At 45.5% G+C, this 14,302-nt stretch overlaps 1 protein-coding gene and 1 non-coding gene across 2 annotated transcripts in view; one reads left to right on the forward strand and one right to left on the reverse strand.

The window, feature by feature from the left end:
* Window positions 1-14,302, forward strand: part of LOC126109541 (multiple epidermal growth factor-like domains protein 6) — a 111,579-nt gene that overhangs the window by 53,120 nt on the left and 44,157 nt on the right. The window lies entirely within an intron of this gene.
* On the reverse strand, window positions 3,672-3,746 carry Trnat-ugu (transfer RNA threonine (anticodon UGU)). The gene has a single exon. It is a non-coding gene; the product is annotated as a tRNA-Thr (tRNA).

The raw sequence follows: 14,302 nt of genomic DNA on the forward strand, positions 1-14,302 counted from the left end.
TGCTGAAATGTTGGATTTCGCAGAGATCGAATTAAGGGTAGAGCCACGGGTCGTAACACATCTGAAATGTAACGTCCACTGTTGAAAGTGTCGTCAATGCAAACAAGACGTGACCGAGACATGTAACCAATGGCACCCCATACCATCATGCCGGGTGACACGCCAGTATGGCGATGACGAATACACGCTTCCATTGTGCGTTCACCGCGATGTCGCCAAACACGGATGCGATCATCATATGCTGTAAACAGAACCTGGAGTCATCCGAAAAGATGACGATTTGCCATTCGTGCAACCAGGTTCGTCGTTGAGTAACCATCGCAGGCGCTCCTGTCTATGATGCAGCGTCAAGGGTAACCGCAACCATCGTCTCCGAGCTGATAGTCCATGCTGCTGCAAACGTCGTCGAACTGTTCGTGCAGATGGTTGTCTTGCAAACGGCCCCATCTGTTGACTCAGGGATCGACGCGTGGCTGCACGAACCCTTACAGTCATGCCGATAAGATGCCTGTCATCTCGACTGCTAGTGATACGAGGCCGTTGGGATCCAGCATGGCGTTCCGTATTACCCTCCTGAACCCACCGATTCCATATTCTGCTAACAGTCATTGGATCTCGACCAACGCGAGCAGCAATGTCGCGATACGATAAACCGCAATCGCGATAGGCTACAATCCGACCTTTATCAAAGTCGGAAACGTGATGGTACGCATTTCTCCTCCTTACACGAGGCATCGCAACAACGTTTCACCAGGCAACGCCGGTCAACTGCTTTTTGTGTATGAGAAATCGGTTGGAAACTTTCCTCACGTCAGCACGTTGTAGGTGTCGCCACCGGCGACAACCTTGTGTGAATGGTCGGAAAAGCTAACATTTGCATATCACAGCACCTTCTTCCTGTTGGTTAAATTCCGTGTCTATAACACGCGATCTTCAAGGTGTAGGAATTTTAATGGCCAGTAGTGTATATTCCTCTGCCACTGACTCCGTGTGGTTCACTCTTTACCTAGAAATGATCTGTCAGTGTCAGATATGTTCCACTATCACTGTATCTCTGTTTTTCTCTCACAGAGCCATCGACTCTTTTTCTCTGTCTTTCCACACCTGCTGTCTATTATCTTCTAGTATTTATTACTCTTCCGTGTCTTTCTCACAGCTACTGCCTTTTCTCTCATCAAAAAAAGCACGAACATGTTCACATGCAAAAATTTTGCGACATATGCTAAAGATGCTGAAGATGGTAGAATGGCGCAGCTCAGAATCTGTCAAACAAGGGTATATTGGTCTTCTTTTAATTCCGACAGGGGCATTTTTTCGCTGGTTGTCTTCTTTTGTCTGCTACATCAGAGCTGACGTTATGGGTCAGTAAAATTTTAGTAGTCTACTTACGTGAAATGTAAATAACGCAAAACTAACTGTATACCTCATACCAGAGTTTACGTGCAAAAAATGTTTTGTATGTGCTTCAGTACTACAACATGTGTTGCCAGAACTTTCTGACGATAACGGAGACACTTCATAGCATCTTTCTCCGTGCTAAGTTACTTTATAAATTACTATTTCGGCTCACATCGGATTTTGCTAGCGTATTTTACCTGTAGCCTACAAGTAGGATAGCTTTGAACCTCTGTATCCCGGAAACGCGTAAAGACATCAAGAACATTTTCAAGGTTGTTCGAGATCGGGACTTTAGGAATACACTGAAAATAATTACATATATTTTCTGTGCCTAGGCCTTTTGGAACTTGCGACTCGTTTTTGGTAGCCAAAAATCGTGTTTTGGGATGTTTCTCCATAAGGCAGAAAGATTTTTCAAACGGGTGGAGTAAACTTCTAGATAAGTGCATAAAGAATGTACCACTAAAATTTGAGCGATTTACCGCTAGCAGTTAGATATTCGCTGCTGACGGCGAAAATATGGTGTTACCGCATTTTTCGGTTTTCTCATGAACAGCTCCCCATAAGCCCGTTAAGGTCCCCTGCAGACCACATCAAATGCAACAAGGAGGATAGTTACAGTAAGTCGATCCTTCTGTTGGGTATTGAGTGATCCTTAGCCCGAGGGCTATCCAAGACACTTGACCCTAACTTTGTATAAAAGAAATGGAACCTGGTTTTAAACCCTGAATGAATTCCGTTTTTATGCGCGGGAATTTTGGTTATATTGGTAATGCATGCTGTCGTATGCGTACCGATATCTGATACAGACAAACGGATAAATCAGTATTGTACAGGAAATTTAATATTTGCTGTCTTGCCTCAGTGCATTAATAAATCTGACATTAAGGTCCCGATCTCGAACAACCTTGAAAATTTTCTTGATGTCTTTACGCGTTTCCGGGATACAGAGGTTCAAAACTATCCTACTTGTAGGCTGCAGGTAAAATACGCTAGCAAAATCCGATGTGAGCCGAAATCGTAATTTATAAAGTGACGTAGCAGGGAGAAAGCTGCTATGAAGTGTCTCCGTTATCGTCAGAATGTTCTGGCAGCACATGTTGTAGTACTGAAGCACATACAAAACATTTTTTGCACGTAAACTCTGGTATGAGGTATACAGTTAGTTTTGCGTTATTTAAATTTCACATAAGTAGACTACTAAAATTTTATTGGCCCATAAAGTCAGCTCTGTGAACGGCGTAAGCACAGAGCCTGCAATAATCTTTGTCTGTAGTATGTCCGCCATGCACTGAGAGCAGTAAACATAGTTGAAACCATAGTTCCAAAAAATTCCATACAATTACTGGCTGCACGCTGGGCTAGCCAGTAAATAGCGCACGCAGAATGTGTCACACCGCCGATTATTACAAAGTTCCCCCGCAGCAAAGAAAAGAGTCGTTTACGACAGATAAAAGCCCTCTTTAATGCTCCACTGCATTACCGACAGCGGTCACAATGGATCGGCGTTCACGACGCACGCTCAGCGCTGCACGCGACCGTACTGGTATGGAGCTACCATCAGTGCAACAAATTCATAACAGCAGCTGCGGTAACGAGTCAAACAAATTTCTCTGCAACAAGCCACCGGAAACAGCAAACAACCTCTGAAACTGAAAGATGGACGCGACTATATGATGAAAGATAGAAACGCTTCATAATTTCTTTATGGTTACACTGCCAAAATTATTTATTTGTTCTACTTGTTGTTACTGTTGTTGTTATGCTACTCAGTCCAAAGATTGGTTTGATACAGCTCTCCACGCTATTCTGCACAAGCCTCCCTATCCCTGCGTAAGTAATTAAACACACCTCCCGCTTACCACAGTCAAGTTTTGCTCTTCCTCTGCAACTTTCACTCCCAAAGTTTCTTCCACTGCCTAGCTGATCTCTCCTCGATGTCTCTGTCTGTGCCCTATCAACTGACCCCTTCTTTTACACAAGTTGTGCGATAAAACTCTTTTCAAAATTTTGCAAAAACAGACATAATCGCTGATGGGAAACCGCAATCACTGGTTATACAATGTTAATTATAATCGGTCTTGATTGCAAAAATGTTTATTGACACGACGGTTTCGGTAACCGAAATTTGCAGACCTGAAGATGGTTCTAGAGGAAACGAAACCGGTCATGTGAATAAAGATTTTTGCAATCAAGACGGATTGTTAATTAAATGGACACCCTAGCTGCAAACAGGCGTTGATGTACTTCATTGGGGACATGTTGAAAATGTGTGCCCCGACCGGGACTCGAACCCGGGATCTCCTGCTTACATGACAGACGCTCTGCCCATCTGAGCCACCGCGGGCACAGAGGACAGTGCGTCTGCAGGGACTTATCCCTTGCACGCTCCCCGTGAGATGTAACCTACCGCGATGGCTCAGATGGATAGAGCGTCTGCCATGTAAGCAGGAGATCCCCGGTTCGAGTCCCGGTCGGGGCACACATTTTCAACATGTCCCCAATGAAGTACATCAACGCCTGTTTGCAGCTAGGGTGTCCATTTAATTATCATTTCATTTCTAGCAAAGCTGCATGGTCATCCACGGTAACTGTCCTTTCGGGAACACATACTACCGTCGTATATAGTTAAGACGGATTGTAATTAACATTGTATAACAAGTGATTGCGGTTTCCCATCATCGAAATTGCAGATCTGAAGATGGTTCTAGAGGAACCGAAACCGGTCACGTGAATAAACAGCAATCAAGACGGATTATAATTAATATTGTAAAACTCTTATTTACGATTCGATTCAGTAACTCCTCACCTATCCATCTATTCCCCGCGATTATTCTGTAGCATCACATTTTAAAACCTCTGCTCTCTCCTGATCATTTCTCGTCCACCAACGAATGGCACTGTCACGTTGATGACGCCGGTTCTCGTTCAATCTCCGACGATGAACAATGTGCACGGATGGGTGACCGTCCGGGGAGAAGCGGTCGCCGTTTGTTGTAATGACACGCAGGTCGAAGAAGTGGCGTCAAACAACTGAAATTTAAATTTCTTATATTCTTGTTCCTTTTTCCCCACACTACTCTCATTTTTTCTGCGTGGGCTCTCTTCCCTTCCTCTGTCCATTTTGTTCCTGCTCTCTTCACAGCTTCGTTCTCTGGTTTAATTTCCCATCAGTCAACTTCCTGCTTAAATACCTTTCTGTCCAAAAATCTGACCTATTTGTAGGTCCATTTATACCTCTTGTATCCTGGGTAAAGTTTTAAGAATTTTCTGCCTAAGTCTTCTTTTGGGAAGCCTAGAGATGTGCTCACAAAATTTTAATCGCCCTTTTCTGCCCCAAGGTTGGACAATTTCTCAGTTGTTTGACGAGATGGTAGTCTATAGCCCTCTTCTGTTTTCTTTGGCCCTGGTATCTTTCTGATGAGTTTACGTTCTTCCTTTATAAGTTTTCTAGATAACTTTTGATGTGGAGTGTTAGGGTTTTACTGGCATACAGGACTTCAGGTTTCAATACTGTATTATAGTGCTAATTTTAATGTTTTTGGACAAGCATTTTTATTGTACACCTTGTAGGTTCTTCCATAGGCTCTCTTTAGTTTTTTGGAGGCGAATATTTTGTGCTATTTTCTCTCGCCTCGTAGGTTCAAAGACTTCACATAAGTATTTAAAAATATCGGTATTTTTAGTCAAGTTTTGGGCGTCAGTTTTTGTGGCGATGAATTCAGATTTTATGAAAGATACTTGCAGATCAGCTTTCTCTGCACATTCTTTAAGGGTTTAAACGTGTTCGATTGCTGTTATTTCATCATCCGCTAGTAAGGCTAAGCCGTCAGCAAAAACTAAACATTAAATTCTAGTGCCATCCTTGACTCGCGCCATTTGTATAGGTTTCCAGCAGTTTTTATTCTTCAGTTCCTCTTCCCATTGGCGGATGATCTTGTCCAGCACAAGGTTGAATGGGAGAGGAGACAGACCATCACCTTGTCGGACGCCAGATTTGATCAGGAAGGGCTGGGATATTTCACCCATGAATTTCACCTTGGAGGTAGTATCGATCAATGTTTCTTTGATGAGGTTAAGGGACTTTGGAGCTAACTCTTGTTCATCAAACATATCAAAAAGTGCTTGTCGGTCAACATATGCGTACATGTGTGTGTCTGTGTGTGTGTGTGTGTGTGTGTGCGCGCGTGTGTGCGTATGTGTGTGCCGCGCGCAACACTACAGCCCAGACAAATTCCTGCACAAAAAGTTTCGTACCACTTAAATTACGTTCCCAGTTTCCCCTTTTCCAAAACGCGTTTCTTACGATTGCCAGACTCTGTATTGTGTCATTTCCACTCCCGTCACCTCCAGTTACTTTGCTCCGGAAATAGTTAACAAAAGCATCTCACGCAAAAACATTTTTGTTATTTCTTTTTATATTCGTAATACATGAAGAAAAAGTAATGGCTGGTTCAAATCGCTCTGAGCACTATGCGACTTAACTTCTGAGGTCATCAGTCGCCTAGAACTTAGAACTAATTAAAACCAAATAACCTAAGGACATCACACACAGCCATGCCCGAGGCAGGATTCGAACCTGCGACCGTAGCGGTCGCTCTGCTCCAGACTGTAGTGCCTAGAACCGCACGGCCACCTCGGCCGGCGAAGTACAGTATTAAAACATCAGTCACCAAAAGCATTTCGGAGCAACTCTCAAAAACAATCGAGAAAATCCACTTTCAAGTTTCCTGAGCATCTGTATTGCCCTAAAGCGAGGCAGTTTTCTTGCTAGGCCACGTGAATCTGTGGTAGAATGCTCACCAGCGATGAAGGCCTCCTGGGTTAAATCGCGCCTGACGCTAATTTTCAAGCTGAGGTGCATCTTCTACGACGATCTTCGTGGGACGTAAAATACATAAGGATGGAAAATAATTCAATTTGTGATTTTTTTTAATTTAAACAATTGTTATTAAAAATCTTCTGTAGAACATCAGTAATTAAGAATTTATATTCGCAATGAAAAGTGGACTTACACGTATGATGTATAATTACAAATAAGAAAGAAATTTTTTCATCAAAATGAGAGATACATGATTAGTACATGTTTGACGAATTTTATGTTTAAATGATGCAGGATATCGACCTGTACACTACAGATATTTTCCTTCTTTATGTACAGGGTTATTGCAAATGATTGAAGCGATTTCACAGCTCTACAATAACTTTATTATTTGAGATATTTTCACAATGCTTTGCACACACATACAAAAACTCAAAAAGTTTTTTTAGGCATTCACAAATTTTCGATATGTGCCCCTTTAGTGATTCGGCAGACATCAAGCCGATAATCAAGTTCCTCCCACACTCGGCGCAGCATGTCCCCATCAATGAGTTCGAAAGCATCGTTGATGCGAGCTCGCAGTTCTGGCACGTTTCTTGGTAGAGGAGGTTTAAACACTGAATCTCTCACATAACCCCACAGAAAGAAATCGCATGGGGTTAAGTCGGGAGAGCGTGGAGGCCATGACATGAATTGCTGATCATGATCTCCACCACGACCGATCCATCGGTTTTCCAATCTCCTGTTTAAGAAATGCCGAACATCATGATGTAAGTGCGGTGGAGCACCATCCTGTTGAAAGATGAAGTCGGCGCTGTCGGTCTCCAGTTGTGGCATGAGCCAATTTTCCAGCATGTCCAGATACACGTGTCCTGTAACTTTTTTTTCGCAGAAGAAAAAGGGGCCGTAAACTTTAAACCGTGAGATTGCACAAAACACGGTAACTTTTGGTGAATTGCGAATTTGCTGCACGAATGCGTGAGGATTCTCTACCGCCCAGATTCGCACATTGTGTCTGTTCACTTGACAATTAAGAAAAAATGTTGCTTCATCACTGAAAACAAGTTTCGCACTGAACGCATCCTCTTCCATGAGCTGTTGCAACCGCACCGAAAATTCAAAGCGTTTGACTTTGTCATCGGGTGTCAGGGCTTGTAGCAATTGTAAACTGTAAGGCTTCTGCTTTAGCCTTTTCCGTAAGATTTTCCAAACCGTCGGCTGTGGTACGTTTAGCTCCCTGCTTGCTTTATTCGTCGACTTCCGCGGGCTACGCGTGAAACTTGCCCGCACGCGTTCAACCGTTTCTTCGCTCACTGCAGGCCGACCCGTTGATTTCCCCTTACAGAGACATCCAGAAGCTTTAAACTGCGCATACCATCGCCGAATGGACTTAGCAGTTGGTGGATCTTTGTTGAACTTCGTCCTGAAGTGTCGTTGCACTATTATGACTGCCTGATGTGAGTGCATTTCAAGCACGACATACGCTTTCTCGGCTCCTGTCGCCATTTTGTCTCACTGCGCTCTCGAGCGCTCTGGCGGCAGAAACCTGAAGTGCGGCTTCAGCCGAACAAAACTTTATGAGTTTTTCTACGTATCTGTAGTGTGTCGTGACCATATGTCAATGAATGGAGCTACAGTGAATTTATGAAATCGCTTCAATCATTTGTAATAGCCCTGTATTTTACGCTTCACGGGAATGGTCATAGAGCATGCACCTTAGTTTCAAGAATTCTCATGGGCCACGAATCGAACCCAGCACACAGGCAGGAGATCATTATATTTACGTGAAAGAAGTCACTGGATACCTTCTGATATCCTGTCGGGCCTCCTTTTGCCTGACGAAGTGCACCAGTCGAAGTGGCGTGGACTCAACAAGTAGTTGAAAGATGAGCCCTGCTTCCCCTACAGCCGTCCATAACTGCGAAAGTGTCGCCGGCGCAGGATATTGCGCACAACTGACTCCTCGATTATGTCCCATAAATGTTTGTGTTGGGATTCGTATCGGGTGATGTGGGTGGTCAAACCATTCGCTAGAATTGTCCAGGATGTTACCAAAACCAGTCGCGAACAATTGAGCCTGACGACATGGCGCACTGCTGTTTGGGAACATTAAGTCCATGGGCGACTGCAGATGGTCTCCAAACAGCCATTTCCAGTCGGTGATCCGTTCAATTGGACGAGAGTACCCAGGCCATTCCATGCGGACACAGCCAACACCGTTTTGAACCCACCACCAGCTTGACAGCCGGCCGCGGTGGCCGTGCGGTTCTAGGCGCTCCAGTCCGGAGCCGCGCTGTTGCTACGGTCGCAGGTTCGTATCCTGCCTCGGGCATGGGTGTATGTGATGCCCTTGGGTTAGTTAGGTTTAAGTAGTTCTACGTTCTAGGGGGCTGATGACCACAGCAGTTGAGTCCCATAGTGCTCAGAGCCATTTGAACCATTTTGAACCAGCTTGACAAGTTCGCGGTGTCTGCACCACACTCGAATGCTATCGTCAGCTCTTATCCACTGAACTCGGGACTCATTTCACCAGCCAACTGTTTTCCAGTCGCCCGTACGGGCAGCAGCCCACAAGGGCGGCGCTGCAGGCGATGTTAGCGAAAGCACTCGTGTCGATCGTCTGCTGCCGTAGCCAATTAACGACAAAATTTCGCCGCACCGTCCTAACATCCCATCAAAGGCAGGGCTACCTGTGAAACCAGTCATGGGGCCCACAAGCTAGGCTGCAACCACTGTACTGCATTCTGTGTAGGCATGACAAGCAACAAGCTGTCTGTCCACATGAATGGCTGCTGACAACCTGCGGCCAAGAAACAAGTGGACCACCTTGTTGCTGCCGAACATGATATCCTTCATTTCAATGACTGCTTCACAGCCTGTACCATATGGATCCTTCCCACCAACAACTTTCTTTTCTGAATTGTGCATGTGGGAACTTCCCCTGCAATACATCCTACAGGGTGTTTCAAAAATGACCGGTATATTTGAAACGGCAATAAAAACTAAACGAGCAGCGATAGAAATACACCGTTTGTTGCAATATGCTTGGGACAACAGTACATTTTCAGGCGGACAAACTTTCGAAATTACAGTAGTTACAATTTTCAACAACAGATGGCGCTGCAAGTGATGTGAAAGATATAGAAGACAACGCAGTCTGTGGGTGCGCCATTCTGTACGTCGTCTTTCTGCTGTAAGCGTGTGCTGTTCACAACGTGCAAGTGTGCCGTGGACAACATGGTTTATTCCTTAGAACAGAGCATTTTTCTGGTGTTGGAATTCCACCGCCTAGAACACAGTGTTGTTGCAACAAGACGAAGTTATCAACGGAGGTTTAATGTAACCAAAGGACCGAAAAGCGATACAATAAAGGATCTCTTTGAATAATTTCAACAGACTGGGAACGTGATGGATGAACGTGCTGGAAAGGTAGGGCGACCGCGTACGGCAACCACAGAGGGCAATGCGCAGCTAGTGCAGCAGGTGATCCGACAGCGGCCTCGGGTTTCCGTTCGCTGTGTTGCAGCTGCGGTCCAAATGACGCCAACGTCCACGTATCGTCTCATGCGCCAGAGTTTACACCTCTATCCGTACAAAATTCAAACGCGGCAACCCCTCAGCGCCGCTACCATTGCTGCACGAGAGGCATTCGCTAACGATATAGTGCACAGGATTGATGACGGCGATATGCATGTGGGTAGCATTTGGTTTACTGACGAAGCTTATTTTTACCTGGACGGCTTCGTCAATAAACAGAACTGGCGCATATGGGGAACTGAAAAGCCCCATGTTGCAGTCCCATCATCCCTGCATCCTCAAAAAGTACTGGTCTGGGCCGCCATTTCTTCCAAAGGAATCATTGGCCCATTTTTCACATCCGAAACGATTACTGCATCACGCTATCTGGACATTCTTCGTGAATTTGTGGCGGTACAAACTGCCTTAGACGACACTGCGAACACCTCGTGGTTTATGCAAGATGGTGCCCGGCCACATCGCACGGCCGATGTCTTTAATTTCCTGAATGAATATTTCGATGATCGTGTGATTGCTTTGGGCTATCCGAAACATACAGGAGGCGGCGTGGATTGGCCTCCCTATTCGCCAGACGTGAACCCCTGTGACTTCTTTCTGTGGGGACACTTGAAAGACCAGGTGTACCGCCAGAATCCAGAAACAATTGAACAGCTGAAGCAGTACATCTCATCTGCATGTGAAGCCATTCCGCCAGACACGTTGTCAAAGGTTTCGGGTAATTTCATTCAGAGACTACGCCATATTATTGCTACGCATGATGGATATGTGGAAAATATCGTACTATAGAGTTTCCCAGACCGCAGCGCCACCTGTTGTTGAAAATTGTAACTACTGTAATTTCGAAAGTTTGTCTGCCTGAAAATGTACTGTTGTCCCAAGCATACTGCAACAAACGGTGTATTTCTATCGCTGCTCGTTTACTTTGTGTTGCCGTTTCAAATATACCGGTCATTTTTGAAACACCCTGTATGTTCCCATAACCCTCCTCGCCTTAACCTTCGTTAGTAGCATCCAGCCCCTTCCCTGCTCCCATTCCAACACTACGCAGCCATCATTCCACCACCACACCCAGTCTCTGTTTTTATTGATTTATTTCTCTCTTTTTCCGTTACTTCCCTCCCCTTCCCCACCTCACCCCTGCTCACAACCCAACCTGCAGCACCCACCATACTACCCTATCCCTCCCCCTCCCCCCCCCCAGCCTCCTCCTTTCCCCCACCCAGTCACCACTCCCATCGTGAACTGGTGCTAACAGATCCGTTCGACGCACGTTCCACATCAATTTCTGGGGGTTATTTCACGCAGTCTTGCTTCCCTGTTCGCACAGACAACTCTATGCAAACGCCGCTGCTCTTGGTCGTTAAGTGAAGACCGTCAGCTGCAGCGTCGCCCGTGGCGAAAGGTAATGCCTGAAATGTGGTACCTTCAGCATTCTCTTGACACAGTGGATCACGGAATTTGAAGTCCCTAACGGTTTCCGAAATGAAAAGCCCCATGCTTCTAGCCCCAACTACCATGCTGTATTAAAATCCTGTTGATTCCCGTTGTGCGGCGATAATGTGGTGTCACCGCCAGACACCACACTTGCTGGGTGGTAGCTTTAAATCGGCCGCGGTCCATTAGTACATGTCGGACCCGCGTGTCGCCATTGTCAGTAATTGCAGACCGAGCGCCACCACACGGCAGGTCTAGAGAGACGTACTAGGACTCGTCCCAGTTGTACGACGACTTTGCTAGCGACTATACTGACGAAGCCTTTCTCTCATTAGCCGAGAGAGAATAGCCTTCAGCTAAGTCCATGGCTACGACCTAGCAAGGCGCCATTAACCATTTCTAGAGAGAGTCTCACTTGTATCATCAAGAATGCTGTATACAAATGATGGATTAAGGTTAAGTATTCCAGCAGCTACGTACTTTTCTTTATAACATTCATTACGTATCCTGTTTCAGACCTAACGCCAGCCGGCGTGTGTAAACGCGTGCCTTTCGGTTACCCGTCACTGTGGACTGGCTGTCTTGTCAGTCCACAACAGATAATCACTTTGAAACCTTTTGACATGAATAACCTGAGTACAAATGACAGCTCCGCCAATGTCTTTTATACCTTGTGTACGCAACACTACAGCCATCTGTACATGTGCACATCACTAGCCCATGACTTTTGTCAGCCTATACCACAGAGGTACGTTGCCTGTCGAAAGAATGTCCTGTTCCTTGGGATATTAAAGGTGCTCAGAGAAATTCAACGTCAATTTTCGCGAGAGTTTTTGGTAGCTTCATCTAACTGCTTAGAAATGTTGAGTTCTGGACTTCACGATTTATACACAGGGTGTTACAAAAAGGTACGGCCAAACTTTCAGGAAACATTCCTCACACACAAATAAAGAAAAGATGTTATGTGGACATGTGTCCGGAAACGCTTAATTTCCATCTTACAGCTCATTTTAGTTTCGTCAGTATGTACTGTACTTCCTCGATTCACCGCCAGTTGGCCCAATTGAAGGAAGGTAATGTTGACTTCGGTGCTTGTGTTGACATGCGACTCATTGCTCTACAGTACTCGCATCAAGCACATCAATACGTAGCATCAACAGGTTAGTGTTCATCACGAACGTGGTTTTGCAGTCAGTGCAATGTTTACAAATGCGGAGTTGGCAGATGCCCATTTGATGTATGGATTAGCACGGGGCAATAGCCGTGGCGCGGTACGTTTGTATCGAGACAGATTTCCAGAACGGAGGTGTCCCGACAGGAAGACGTTCGAAGCAATTGATCGGCGTCTTAGGGAGCACGGAACATTCCAGCCTATGACTCGTGACTGGGGAAGACCTAGAACGACGAGGACACCTGCAATGGACGAGGCAATTCTTCGTGCAGTTGACGATAACCCTAATGTCAGCGTCAGAGAAGTTGCTGCTGTACAAGGCAACGTTGACCACGTTACTGTATGGAGAGTGCTACGGGAGAACCAGTTGTTTCCGTACCATGTACAGCGTGTGCAGGCACTATCAGCAGCTGATTGGCGTCCACGGGTACACTTCTGCGAATGGTTCATCCAACAATGCGTCAATCCTCATTTCAGTGCAAATGTTCTCTTTACGGATGAGGCTCCATTCCAACGTGATCAAATTGCAAATTTTCACAATCAACATGTGTGGGCTGACGAGAATCCGCACGCAATTGTTCACAGAAAATCTGTGTTGATGACGTGATTGCACGTTTGGGCAGGCATTGTTGGTGATGTCTTGATTGGGCCCCATGTTCTTCCACCTACGCTCAATGGAGCACGTTATCATGATTTCATACGGGATACTCTACCTGTGCGGCTAGAACATGTGCCTTTACAAGTACGACGCAACATGTGGTTCATGCACGATGGAGCTCCTGCACATTTCAGTCGAAGTGTTCGTACGCTTCTCAACAACAGATTCGGTGACCGATGCATTGGTAGAGGCGGAACAATTCCATGGCTTCCACGCTCTCGTGACCTCAACCCTCTTGACTTTCATTTATGGGGGCATTTGAAAGCTGTTGTGTACGCAACCCCGGTACCAAATGTAGAGACTCTTCGTGCTCGTGTTGTGGACGGCCGTGATACAATACGCCATTCTCCAGGGCTGCATCAGCGCATCAGGGATTTCATGCGACGGAGGGTGCATCCATGTATCCTCGCTAACGGAGGACATTTCGAACATTTCCTGTAACAAAGTGTTTGAAGTCACGCTGGTACGTTCTGTTGCTGTGTGTTTCCATTCCATGATTAATGTGATTTGAAGAGAAGTAATAAAGTGAGCTCTAACATGGAAAGTAAGCGTTTCCGGACACATGTCCACAAAACATATTTTCTTTCTTTGTGTGTGAGGAATGTTTCCTGAAAGTTTGGCCGTATCTTTTTGTAACACCCTGTATATAAAAAAATCTGATTTCTGGATGGTCTCTTTGTAAGTTTCCGTCTTGTATATTCGTGAAGTGTCAAAGTCTCACAGTCGTAAGTCAACACCGGAATTACATACCGATCAAAAAGTATTTTTTACAGTTTTACCGACGTGACCTGAAGATTGTTAAATGTCGTCCCAATACTTTTCAGCCTAGCTCGATGCGTCGAAGTGTTTTAGCTCCTACGTCCGTATTCTCTGATATGAGTTCTGACTTGGAAAGTTTATGTTCAGCCCCACCTCCTGACATTCCGAGACGAGATCCCATAGCACCGTCTGTAGTCCTTGAAACTAATTTGCCAAAAGCATAATGTCACCTGAAAGCCTCAGGTTGTCAAGTCTCTTCCCATAACTACTGTAAAACACTTAGGGGTAACGGTCCAGCACTTACTCAACGACTACTTTCCTGCAGACTGGAAGGCGGTGAGGAAAAAACCCAACGTCGCCAGGCAGCTACCGACCGATTGGTCTGTTGTTGCACTCGTGGAAATATAGGAAAGGTTGCTGCTACAGCGTCTCAGAGACCATCTGGAAGGAAACAACATCATCCGTCACGGACAGCATGGCTTCCAGTCACCTTCAGCTGCTTCGGATCACAGAATTCATACCA

The sequence above is a fragment of the Schistocerca cancellata genome, chromosome 12, assembly GCF_023864275.1.
Source record: "Schistocerca cancellata isolate TAMUIC-IGC-003103 chromosome 12, iqSchCanc2.1, whole genome shotgun sequence".
NCBI lineage: Eukaryota > Metazoa > Arthropoda > Insecta > Orthoptera > Acrididae > Schistocerca > Schistocerca cancellata.